Genomic DNA, 13,575 nt, shown 5'->3' with positions numbered 1-13,575 from the left:
TCTTTACCAACTGGGTCACGAAAACAATAAAAAAGTTTAAATTTAAATCAGATCAGACTTTATAGGCAATTTTGAAATTTAAATGTGATGATGTAGAAATTGGAGCTGACGAAGCACACAATCCATTGACTATGTTGAAACATCACATTTAAGAATCAGTTTCTAACTAGATTTATTTTTAACCAGAAACGTGCACTATCGTCTTTTACAAACCATTGGATTTAATTAGGAATAGAAAACTATCCCACGCAGTTGCTTACATACTAAATTTGCATGCTAAATAAGAAGATTTACACAGTTCAAGAAAGTTTCTGGTTTAAATACGTATATACACGGCTCGGTATGACCAGGTGGTTAAGGCGCTCGACTCGTAATCTGAGGGTCGCGGGTTCGAATCCCTGTCGCACCAAACATGCTCGCAATTTCAGCCGTGGGGGTATTATAATGTGACAGTCAATCCCACTATTCGTTGATAAGAGAGTACCCCAAGAGTTGGCGGTGAGTGGTGATGACTAGCTGCCTTCTCTCTGGTCTTACACTGCTAAAGTAGGGACGGCTAACGCAGACAGCCCTTGTGTAGCTTTGCGCGAAATTCCAAACAAACCAAGCCAAACCAAAACTTATATACGTAACTTACTAATTACTTACTGTAAAACTGTTATGTTTTGTGTTATTACAATGATCAAATCACGAAAAAACAAGACAGAGCTAATTTACAATGATAGTTACTTACAAAGAATAAGAATAATTTTACAGTCGTTACGTATTATAATTTATCCCTGTCGAATGTCAGATGTGTTATATTAGGTATTACGATTTCAAGTATCCAGAAATTTTAGTTTTAATTTAGAAGTATCAAACTCATGGTATTTGCCAATAAGATTAATATACACAATTTTCTTTTTTTAACACAAATATATTTTAATATACAAACAACAATACATTTATAATAACTAGTCTGTGAAATTGCAACGTTTGAACCCGGATACTGATACACGTGGTAGGCAGAGCACAAATAGCCCATTCTGTAGTTTTGGGCTTAATTACAAACAAACAAATGTTATTAAGAAGCTTGTAACTAAAAAAAAAACTAATGGACTCACAAGCAATTTGGTGCGTAGCATTTACAACATTGCTTTTAAAAAGTCATCAGGTTTCAGCTAGAACTCCCCACCGAAAAGTATGAGTTAAAGGATATCATACTAAATAATAACTGATAAAGTTTCTCACCAAATATGTAATTGAATACAAAGAAAATAGTGTGGGGAAGTTTTGGGTGAAATTAATTTAAATGTAGTGTATTTATATGTAAAACCATTTTCTTGGTAGTATTTTCTAACATGTGGTTTTATGCAAGTGTTCTCCTTATTGCGCATTTTAAAATATATAATGGATGAATAATCAGGTTGTAACGGAGTACCAGAAGCAAGAGTCACACACCAATCACTCCAAAATATCTGAGTTATACGAATTGCAATACGGAAATATCTAATTTAGAGAAGGTAATAATTGTTGTTGTTTTCATAATGCAAAGCTACATGATTAACATCATAAGTCCATAAATTTATCAGTAACTTATCAGGAGTTCATTTGTTTGGTTTTAAAATTCACATAAAGCTACGCGAGGGTTGTCTGCTCTAGCTGTCCCTAATTTACCAGCAAAAGAGTAGAGAAAAGGTAATTAGTCATCACCACCCACCGACAACTTTTGGGTTACTCTTGTACCAACGAATAGTTATAATATGTCGGTCAATCCCACTATTAGTTTGTAAAAAGAGTAGCCCAAGAGTTGGAAGTGGGTGGTGATGACTAGGTGCCTTCCCTCTAGGCTAAATCAGGGACGGCTAGCGCAGATAGTCCTCGTATAATTTCCCGCGAAATTCAAAACAAACAAACACGATTGTTTAGTGAATTTCTACATACACAGTATCTTAAAATTTATAAGACTGAAAATTTTAGGTGTTGCTGTGAATTGTAAAAGGAGTGTTGATGAAGACACCAAAACAAACAAGTAATCGCAATGATGCAAAATTTTTCACAGTAAGTTTAATGGAGCATTCAATGCGTTGAATGAACTGTCATATTCTATATACATGTTTGACAATGTTTTTTCTCAAAATATTTTATCGCTTCAAAAACACGTTGCTGTTTTTCTTGAAGAATGAAATATCTGAGCGAAACAAACTGTTCTTATGATGTGAATCAGACACAACTAGAAGTTTGGTAATTCAGTCTTTAGTGCGACCAGATAACAGAGAAATTTGTTTACTGGATTATTCAGCTTATATATTCACATCCTGTATCTTACTCCAAAAAAAACTACTGCTAAAAATCTAATTTAAGCTTCGAGATAAAAACGCCAAAACAGTCTGGTTTCGAAAAAATGTAAACTTAATTTTTACATTGATAAACAATATTAATTACACTTATCACAAACACACAAACATAAAAGTTCAAGAGAAAAACAGACGATCAAGTACATACTCATAAAATTCAATGACACTTACACTTAAATAAACTGAGGTACCCGTTGTTTATCCGGGTTATGAACTTAAAGAAATGTCTGAATATCATGACAAATAACACAAAAATCTTAACTTTCAAGCAATTCATTTAAATATAATTTGATAAGATAAAATATTATTACGGTATTCATTACGTCATCACCAAAATGTTTGTATAAAATTTAAAATTTCACTATTTATGTACTTAAAACATGGTACACTCTGTGCTGAGGGTGACTTTGTATGAAGAGGTAGCGGCAATTTATGACTGTAGATATGTTTTCTGTTACCCGCTTTCAAGACCCTCGTTTAATATCCTTCCATAATGTTTTCTCGTAATTAATTAAATGATGGTCATTTGTTACAGTAGTGTCTGACAAGTCGAAGTTAAAAGATCACGAGTCAAAGCAGGAAGAGCACTCTTGGTGATAAATAAAATGTTTGTGTGTTCTTCCCCTCACCGATAATAGAGAAGGAGGGGTGAATGGGTTGTGAAAATGCTTTTGCTCCAACCTATCATCCCACAAAGTTTGGTTGAAATTGGCCCAGTGATATAGCAGTACTTAGATAACGGACCGACAAACAGAGAGTCTTTTCTTGCTTTATATATATGTATTTTGTGCATAATAAAAGCATTATTATCCATAAAAGGTAGAACACACGATTTAAAATTGGCAGATTCTTTCTCATATGTTCTAGCATTATTGTCATTTTGATTGTGGTTACAAAAGTATGCATGAAGACAGTGAGGATCAATTACGAATTACATGCTTCAAGGATTCTTACAATATAACTTTCCTTGATTAAGAGACTTCTCATGCGTTTTTTCGTATGTTTGCATGTGTGTTAGTTTAGTAATATATCATATAATTTTTGTAGTGTATAAATAACAGCACTTTCAGCCTATATATCTAATGCTAGTTCGTTAATAAAACGTTTTGCTATCTCTTTTTGCCCACCACAGGTAATGAAACCTGACTTTTAGAGTTACAAACCCATACCATTGGCTAGATAATATAATACATTTACAATTCTAAATCATTTTTGATACATGTTTTAGTTATTAAACATCAGAAAATTGAAATTGTATAAAATATAGGGTATTTATGTATCTCTAAAACAGGCTCTCAAGGTGTATAATTTTTTTTTATATAACATGACTTTACACAAATGTTGTCAGTTATTGGATATTTTACAAATAATCATTACTGAAAACATTACGTAAATCAGTAACTATTTTATTTCTACGATTGTTCTCATATTTTAACGTATTGTACGATATACCCGGCCCGGCATGGCAAGGTGGGTTAACGCGTGCGACTCGTAATTCGAGGTTCACATTCCCGTCGCGCCAAACATGCTCGCCCTTTCAGCCGTGGGGGCGTTATAATGTGACGGTTAATCCCACTATTCGTTGGTAAAAGAACAGCCCAAGAGTTAGCGGTGGGTGGTGATGACTAGCTGCCTTCCCTCTAGTCTTACACTGCTAAATTAGGGACGGCTAGCGCAGATAGCCCTCGAGTAGCTTTGCGCGAAATTCAAATACAAACAAAACAAACGATATAGCTAATAAAACAGGCATTGTCGTTAAATTAGCTTATAGTCATAACATATCACCGTACACTTTAAACCTTCATTATAACTCATAAGGAAACCTAAGACATTAGTTCATGACATTTTTAACATCGCCCCCCCCCAAGAAAACAAACGAACTCATAGGATGATGAGATAAAAAATTCATTTATTTTCTAGCGATTTATCAACAATTTTCAATATTGTTTGATACTAACACATGCTTATCAATATTAATTATATTCTTAGGTATCAGATTGAAAAAGAAACTCTTTATGGATTAAGGAAACGGGGGTCTCTTAATATAAGTCTTGAAGTTCGCTGTACTTTAGTATACAATTAAGTTAGCTTAAGTGAAGTATTCAGTATTTTTAACATCTTCACGAAGAAAATGGATACCAAGAATTAGAACATTACAGATTACAAAACATAACCAGTGAACTATTGTTTATTAATATTTAGTACCCTGCTAGAACAAAGGTAAATATACGGATTTACACCTCTAAAATTAGCGGGTCGATTCCCGTCGGTGGACACAGCTATAAGAGAAACAGACATATACTTAATATTTTATCGAAAAAATAAAACAAATAAATGGGAAAGTAATGCGTATTTCCCTCTGATGAGGAAAGTCAATTTTCTGAAAGCACTCCAGTGATTGAATTTCTTTTCTGATGCAACGTTTTTTCTGTTGATCCTGTTTGCTTTGGGATATAATGATTGAACACAAATTTGAAGATATACAAAGGGTGAATTTATATATATTTAAGAATTTTTAAATCTGTGTTAGAGATGAGAGATCACTGTCTTCATATGTTGTTTGACTTATTTACATGGTTGACTTATTCTTAGTGATTTCGTGAGAATTTTAGTAACGCAAGAGACCATAATATACCATAGAATAAAAGATAATTTTCTTATTCCTAGGCAATGGTAGACTACTAACAAGCATCTCAGTTCAGTACAAGCTAGTGCCTTAAACGTTGCGCCATCTCTTAAAATGCCGTGAAATTTCATACCGATTCTTCTTTTGGAAACATTAGACGTGGTGCGTGTAATGTTTGTGTAGATACCTGCAGAATGTGTTAGAACATAGTTTTTAAATCAACTGTCATTGTTGTTGCTTTAAAACACTAAGATGTTAAATAAAAACGAATGTAAGTGTAGGTTTTATCCTTTTCTGTAAGGTTTGTTTTGTTTGTTTGTTTTGGAATTTCGCACAAAGCTACTCGAGGGCTATCTGTGCTAGCCGTCCCTAATTTAGCAGTGTAAGACTAGAGGGAAGGCAGCTAGTCATCACCACCCACCGCCAACTCTTGGGCTAACTTTGGAGCAAAATAACCCGATGTGCAAAAGTTAATGCTTAAACGTTAACTTTATCTTGAGTGTGTCAATTACACAGTTGTACCTAAAAACACCATAGTTTGTTTTAATTATTAAACAATTTGATCTTGCAGTATTGGTCAAACATAACCAGGTGGTTAGGGCGCTCGACTTGCAATTTGAGGGTCACGGGTTTGAATCCCAGTCACACCTTTCAGTCGTGAGGATGTTATTATGCCAGAGTCAATCGAACTATTCGTTGGTAAAGGATTAACTCAAGAGTTAGCGGTGGGAGGTGATGACTAGCTGCCTTCCCTCTAGTCTTACACTGCTAAATTAGGGACGACTAGCTCAGATGGCCCTGGTGTAGCTTTGCGCGAAATTAAAAACAAACAAACAAACAAAACAAATAATTTTTGTGCAAAGTTTAAAAAACAGCAACAAATAATCCTGTAGTGCTAATATATATATTTGTAACATCAAAAAGAGAAATATAGATCAGTTGTTTCATTGAACCACTGAGCAGAAAAAGCACACACAAAAATACAAATAAACCTTAAACCTAACAATTGTTAATATTTGAGAACATAAGAAAAGCGCATGGTTCCGAAACTGCTTATGATACAATGATTAAAAATAATTTTCAAGTATCTCTGCTACGTGTTACTCACTGCGTCTGTGGTACAATTTCGGACTTACGATGCTGAAATACAGGATTCGATTACTCGCGATGAATAAAACAAAGACCGTTTTGTAGTATTTCTTTTTCACTAAAAGACTAACAACAACCATGATATGTACATGTTAATTTTAATAGAATAATATGAATCATGTAATTTTGAAAATTATCTCGGGAAATTTACTTGTTTTATTGGATTTCGTGGATAATTAAAGGGGAGGTAGATAGTTAATACGACCTATAGCCAACTCTTATTAAGTCAAAGCGTGGAATTTTACCGTCACTCTTATAACACATCTTGTAACGAATCAGGATCTCAAGTTTTGGTTTATAGTAACAGGATTTGAACCTTGGAACTCCAGCTATTTTCCATTCTAAGTAATTTGAGTCTGTTATAATCACAAAATGTAGTATACTATATGAGTTTTGACATTATTGATTAATAATAAAATCAACTTCAGCTAAATATTAAACGTTTCACAAATAGAATATTCTTAATTTTTTAAACGAAATTTATTTGTACCTAAAACATTAAATATTTAGAATTACATAAATTCAAATGTAATCTCACGAATCGTCAATCATTATTAACATTATATAAAATAGCGAAATTAAGTAAATTGAGCAATGTTTGTAGATTTTCATGTCAGTGTTATTTCTAAACAAGTAAGTCTTCTAAATTCGAAAGTATAACGTTGGTAATGCTACAAAAAAAAGAGTAAAGTATATTGAATAATAGACGTTTCAAAATCATAAAATTATACATATTTATTAACAGCTTATTATTAGCCAATAATTGTAATGTCTTTTCCAGATATGATCCCATAAAACAAGAAATATAATTCAGTAATAAAACTCATGTTAATCTTACAAAATGAGAAATGTAATTCAGTAATAAAACTCATGTTAATCTTACAAAATGAGATATGTAATTCAGTAATAAAACTTATGTTAATCTTATAAAATGAAAAACATACGTTAGTAATAAAACTCAAGTTAATTTAATAAAACTAAAATGTTAATTTAGTAATAATACAAACGTTAGTCTTACAAAACGAGAAAGCTGATTTAACGGAGTTGAACATTTTAATTTTTGTTTACCTGCTATATATGAAGCTCGGAAGAACAGACAATACTGAATAAATATTGTTATATCTTGAATTGTTCGAAAAATTAATCAGTATACGTCACAATAGCAACCTAGACTTGTTCAAAAGTAACGTTTATGTTCAAATTTTATAATTAAACGAAAAGTTTAAAAAATTGGCATTTGGAATTAGAATTTCAAATTTCAATTCTAATATGTCGCTTTATTTTTCAAAACTGTTGCTGAAAGGGTTTAAGACTAACGTGCTTTAAAATGAAACTTTGTTGATAAATTTAAATGTGCAAAATAAAACAAAGTCTCTCTCAATTGGGATTTCTAAATAAGTTAATATATTTGTTTCTTTTGTCTGGATGTACAATGACAATCTGAGTTACTAGATGTAATTATATTTCATGGCGCTCTCATTGGCTCATCGAAAGACTTCTTGGCTTTTTACTGTAAAGATGATCCATTATATGTATGAATGAGTGTTGGCTAGCATTCATCACCCAGAGTTGTCAAGCTCAATTATCGTAATTTTTTTATGGCAGCTGGAAAGTGTCAGACGGCGGTATACATGAACTTTGTTGAGAAGGAGAAGTTAAAAAAATGTCCCTGAAATAGTGCACAATTTAATTTGTATAGACTTTTGGTTTGTTTTACCACAACTTGCTAGTTCGATTACCATAACTTTTGTGTGGTCACTGGAAACTGTCCGACAGTGTGCACAGGCTATTTTGTTTTAGGATTTTACCCAAAAAAACAAAAGCTCCTGAAATAGAACACGTTACTACGTTGTCTGTTTCATATACATATATAGACTTTTGGTTTGCATTTCTAACAGCTGGCGGATTCGATTACCATAATTTTAGAATGGAAACCGGAAAATGTTTGACGATGTATATGGGCTATTTTTGCCTGAGAAGGGGCTCAATGGTTAGTGACTGTGTATTTGCAGGCTCGCACCAGTTACCACAAAAATAAAAAAAATAAAAAAGAAAATTTCGCATTCTGTACTTCGAGATATTGTAAGGAAAACGATCAATTCCCACCATTGAGTCTGACAAGAGTAGCCTATGAGACTACGGTGGGTGCTGTTGACTAATTACCTCTGCTTCATTCTATCAGTTCAAAGTGAGAGGCGGCTAGTCTGGAGTGCTCTTGAACAGTTTTGCTCGAATAACCGAAAACAAACATAACAGTTTTCATTTATATCATTCGAAAAACTATCTACTTCTGAACTATAAAAGTATTTTATGAATTGCGGTTAGTGTAATATAACTAGCACAATGTTAAAAAAAAAACACCAAAATAATTAAACTGTTGATTTACTTATTCGGTACAAGGGTGACATAAACTGGCATATTAATACATTTGGAAACAAGCTTTAAATTCTTAATTCCTTAATATCCAAATAGTTATGGTTAGGGTCAAGTACGTTGCGTAGGCACGAAATGACACAATGCGTACTTTGACTGCCTACACACCGCATTAAAGCTAAGTAATACTGTGACATCTGGGTCTCTACATCTTCTTGTATGAAAAAAAAAATCCAAGAGATTTACTCCGGGCAATAAGAACAGCATTTTGAAATTACGATAATTTAAGATAATAGACAACGTGACGTTTTAATGAGCTCTAATGAATTTTTGCCGTTTTACTTGTAGAATATTAGCTATGTTTGAAATTTTAAGTTATTTAATACTATCTCATGATGTTAATTATTGAAAAAAAAAACATGCTGGATATTCACATAATAATAAGCAATTACACAATGTATACTTTATCATAATTGAAAAACAAACAAACAACTAATAAATATTTTATAGTAATTAATAACAAGTTTGTCTTTATGCAGCCTTTGTTAGTGATTTCCGTTAGAAAGTAACAGACAGCACACTGGAAAAAAGTTACTATAGCATAGTGTGTTGCAATTCCTGAAGCTCCTAAAGAATAATATAAAGTTATGGCAACAAACACAGTTTTGTAAAATAAAATAACGTTATTAAGAATAATTAATCAAACTAATTTGATGAAATTTGGTTTATTGTTTGGTAAATGACAAATGGGAAAAAGATAATAAATAATACATAACTACATGATCATTATTTCGATTATAGCTTTCATGACTTTGAAAAGTTTCAAATAACATCAGTACTTTAATTAAAATCTAGCTTAAAAACACACATATATAAATTGTGAATGAAGAAATACCTAACATTGCGGTTCATTTCATGTAGAAATCAGCATGGTAGAGGTTAAGTATACATGACTCTTCATATAAATTGACTTTGTTATTGTGTTTGAAAACCATAATTAGAAGTAAAATAATACTAAAAGTTTGATGTTACAGACAATGATGTGTTAGTTTTTTAACAAGGGAGTAAGGAATTATATTTTGTCTGGTGTAAACTTTATCATACAGCAAAGAAAACAATGAAAATAAAAGCAATGACAAAAACAACAGTAAAACAACCTCACAAATGACATTTCAAAGTAAGGTAGCTTTGCTAGAGTTTGTACCAGCTAATCACTTTGCAGTTTCTTTAATAATATCGAATCTTTTGTAAGGGTTGAGAAAATAATTCCTTGAAGAAAGAGAAAATTGCACAGCTTACATATTTAAAAAGAAGAACTTGTATATTTTTCTGTTATTAAAATGTTATTGAATATAGGTTACGCAACAGACAGCCCGATGCGGATTCGTTATAAAAAAACAGACATGCACTTCTACTAAAGCAATGTCCTCCTGTGGCTCAACCGTAAACTTTGATACTTACAAAGCTAAAATGTGGGTTTTTAAACCTGAGTTTGGCAAAGCACAGATAGATAATTGTGCAATTTTGTCCTTAAACCAAAGCATGTGTAATTATAATCTATTTCAAGAAACAACAATTGTTATTTTGAGAAAAATAACAAATTGTTTTCCTTAAGGAGCTAAAATCACAAAGTGTATTTAAAACCAACCCAAAGCTTCGATAGAAAGGGTGGATTTAAATATGAATTGTCAAAATATTAATTTTTGAATATATTTCCAAATATGTAATGATTGTTATTTTGAATTTCGCGCAAAGCTACTCAAGAGCTATCTGTGCTAGGCGTCCCTAATTTAGCAGTGTAAGACTAGAGGGAAGGCAGCTAGTCATCACCACCCACTGCCAACTCTTGGGCTACTCTTTTACCAACGAATAGTGGGAGTGACAGTCACATTATAACGCCTCTACGGCTGAAAGGGCGAACATGCTTGGTGTGACCGGGATTCGAACCCTCGATCGTCGGATTACGATTCATAAGATGTAATCATAACAAAGTGATAATTCTTTTATACTCACCACAGTCTCAGCTATGAACACACCATAAAAGCGAGAGCCATTCTCTTATTTAGTTGAAATAACTAGACAGAGTTCTTCTGTCTGTTTTTCCTTCGTTTAATAATTACAAAATTAAAGATTCTATACATGATTCGTAAGGGTAACTGCCCTAGGTATTTAGTCCACGTGCACATAGTTCCAAAAAGTATTAAAAATATTTATTTTTTGTTTAAGTTATTAATGTTTTGAACAGATTTTAATTTGAGAAACCTATCAGAAATATTTATTTGCAGTATTTAAATGTATTTTAAACCAAAATTACCAATAACTTTGAACGAAAAAGGGAGAAATACTGTAGTTAGAGAAACTGATGAGCAAATATTTTTATATAAAACTAAGTGAACTGAAATGTTCAAAACTCTAGTTCTTAAAAACTTGTAAAACATGTTTTAAACTATTGTGGCATTATTCACATTATTAAAAAAAAGGTAAAACAATAAGACTTGAAGTTTAAGGTTCCATCCGTTGATAATCGAATTGTTTACTGTTTAGATTAAAACTGCCCTCTGATATCGAAATATTATATATGAAAAATCTATTTCAAGTTATACAAAAATGTTTAGTGAACATATGATTTCTTTATAAATTAAGATATTTTTATGTTCATTTGGTCAACTACATATATTTATAGTAGATAAACTGCACACATTCCCACATAACTCTTAGCATACCTCAGATGTTTAAGTTCACATAATTCGGTACTCAGGGTAGTGTTTACGTCTATTTTCTTTAAACTTATGTTGGAGTATAAGCATTCACAAGGTTTCAAAACATTTGTCATCTCAAATGTAAACTTTTTTAAGTTTTATGTTCGAAGTTTTCAAGAGGATGCCAGAACGTGTAATTTTTCGTTTTTAAGCTTTTATCAAGTTTGGTACTCTGCATGGCCAGGTGGCTAGGGCGCTCGACCTGAAATCTGTGAATTTGAATCCCATCATACGAAACACCTTCGGCACTTTAGCCGTAGGGTCGTTATTATGTTACGGTTAACTCCAATATGCGTTGGTAAAAGAGTAGCTCAAGAGTGTTGGCCGGGGGTTGTGACCCCTAGCTGACTTCCTTCTGATCTTATTGTACTAAATTAAGGACGACAAGCGTATATAGCGTATGTAGCTTTGCGGGAAATTCAGAACAAACCAAACCAAGTTTTGTGAGTAGACATTCCATGAGAATGCTAATTTGGTCCTCATATTCTAAGTTTTTATTGTGTTTCATATTCAGAGTTTCCATTAGAATGCCATATCATGCGATCACAAAACTTTAAACCTTTATGAAGTTTATATGATGGTCAATCGCATTTTATACGAATAATCTATATATGCCAGTATAATGGCGACGCCTACACATGCGATCTACATCACTAAGGCGACATGTTTGACATCCACATATTTGGCTCACGGCAAATTCCCAATCATTTAACCTTTCAAAGCCGTTTAAAATAGGCGTATGACTAATGGAATTATGTTAAATATTCTAACGAAGAAATATACTTGTCTAGACAAATAGTAAAGAGATATAAGCTCAAGCACATTAATTTCAAAAGTGTCTCTTTAACTTTGCTGAATAGCCTTACAATAAAATATTAGCATACTCTTATGAGGATGTGTAATCACCTAAACAGACTCCCTACAACACACAAGAACCTCTCTTCCGCTCCCCATGAAGCATAAACGAGGCACTTCTATAACAGAAAGACTGTAGAAAACTGCACAACAACTAGATCATATGTGAAAGATGGGAGTTTGTCGCAACATTGAGCAAGCTCGTTTAGTCCAACTGCACTGATAAAGATCTGATGGTGTACAACAGATTCAACATGATACAAAGAAGTAAATGAAAGAAACGTTTTGTCAGGTGCTACGATTCTTCAAATTTCACTAATAATGGGAAATTATGGGGAACTTTACAAAATACACAGTAAAGCAAAAATAAGCCTTAGTTACTAGTAGAAGTTACTGGTGTTCATTATATGAGGTGAAAGATCGTTCAATCATGATCTCACAAAGGGAATCGGATCAAATCTCTTTAATGGGGACAGTTTAAACTCACAAACATAAGAAAAGCCAGGCTTTTCACTCAAGGTTAATTGTATGACTTTCTTTCAGTGTTATTTAAGGTAAAAACAAAACAAAAAAGCCAAAGCCCTTCCGTTGGTATTCCTCTGAGATGGATTGGTATGTTTCGCTTAAGTTTTAAGTGTGTAGAGATATTTTCTCCTGTCCTGATCATCTAGCTTCTAGACACAGAATTCTTCAACGGCAGCTTAAATAGGTTATCTTAAAGCATTTTGTTTATTTGTTTTGAATTTCGCTAAAAGACGCTTAAGGGCTATCTGCACTAACCGTCTCTAATTTAGCAGTGTATAACTAGAAAGAAGGCAGCTAGTTATCACCACCCACCGCCAACTCTTGGGATACTCTTTTAACAACGAATAGTGGGATTGACCGTAACATTATAACGTCCACACGGCTGAAAGGGCGAGCATGTTTGGTGTTACGGGGATTCGAATCCGCGATCCTTGGGTTAAGGTTAAGCAGTTTGTCAAATTTAGTATTTCATTCACACCATATAGCATAAATCAATCGTGATCTCTTGACCACAGAATGTGTAGATGGTGGTTTCAGAAAGTTAATCATGTATTTTATTCGAGAAGGCGTCTAGTCCGATTATTTATTACTACATGTTACAGTTGTAGTTGATTTATCTTTCTAGTGGTGTCATTTAGACTACTTCCTTCGAACATTCCATCTAAAGTAGAGCATTCAATTTCGCAAATTTTCATTTTATTTAACATTTCAGTTGCCTGTAGAATGATGCGATACCACTGAGTTAACAAAGCTCTTTTTTTTAATTTTGAAAGAAAGTCCTTGAAGTAAGAAACAAAGCTTTGATCTCAATATTTAGTTCGTTCATTATCAGATCTTAAAATATCATCACTGGTCATTTCAAGTTGACGTGCCAGTGTTGGATAATCCTTCTAGAACATCCTCACTGTTTAAAAGCCGCTTGAAAGACAGCAAATAGTAAAAAAATTCACCA

The sequence above is a fragment of the Tachypleus tridentatus genome, chromosome 13 (genome assembly GCF_004210375.1).
Source record: "Tachypleus tridentatus isolate NWPU-2018 chromosome 13, ASM421037v1, whole genome shotgun sequence".
Lineage (NCBI taxonomy): Eukaryota > Metazoa > Arthropoda > Merostomata > Xiphosura > Limulidae > Tachypleus > Tachypleus tridentatus.
The sequence above is the reverse complement of the archived record's forward strand: the minus strand, read 5'-3'. Positions refer to the sequence as shown.